Source organism: Rhagoletis pomonella, unplaced genomic scaffold, assembly GCF_013731165.1.
Source record: "Rhagoletis pomonella isolate Grant_MI unplaced genomic scaffold, Rhpom_1.0 Rhpom_scaffold_00002, whole genome shotgun sequence".
In the NCBI taxonomy this organism is placed as follows: Eukaryota; Metazoa; Arthropoda; class Insecta; order Diptera; family Tephritidae; genus Rhagoletis; species Rhagoletis pomonella.
Genome location: NW_023458556.1, coordinates 95,003,377 through 95,004,169, shown reverse-complemented (window position 1 = coordinate 95,004,169; position 793 = coordinate 95,003,377).

Genomic DNA, 793 nt, shown 5'->3' with positions numbered 1-793 from the left:
TACAATATGTGGCTACAATTCAAAGTATATATGTTCAATGTAACAATTATATATTTTAATTACAATTCCAAAAATTATGTGAATATATCTATGAGTGTTGTGGGGGCTCCAAGCCCTAGGATTGGGGTCCTCACACCCCCCTCTACTTCAGAGAGGCGTTTGTTACCGTCACGTCTCCATTTCGGGAAATGCGAATGCGGTACCAACGCCCTTCTGCGTTTCTTCGCCGTCTTTTATCTGAACGCGGCACCATTGGCTGGGTTACGTTGCTGTACATAGTTGTTGCCTTTTGGCTTGTTGGGTGTTGTTGGCTGCGTTAATGCCTTTTGGTTTGTTGGGTGTTGTTGGTTGCGTTAATGTACCTGATCACAGCATTTTGCCTGCTGCTCCTCGACCCTAGTTCGTGTGCGGATGTGTGTTGTATTTGCGCTGCATGTAGATATATATGCATGTACATATGTCGCCCCATGTTTGTTCTAATGCATTTTGCGTAGGCGGCGTGCTAATTTGTTTGCGCGCCTGAACGCACCACCTTGCTTTTGCCCGCAGTGTTGGGCCCTGTGCCTTTGTTTTCATGCTGGTGCATATACGTATGCATGTATGTACATATGCCGACGGTATCTTGTTTGCATTTTATCTTTGCACGCTTGTTTGCTTACGCACTGGATCACGCCACTTTGCCGTTGCCTGGATTGCTGATGCTGTGCCTTTGTTTGTGCGTTGGTGTGTATGTATATATGTATATACGTTTGTATGTATGTCGCTGTTGTGTTTGGTGGGTTTTTATGCATTC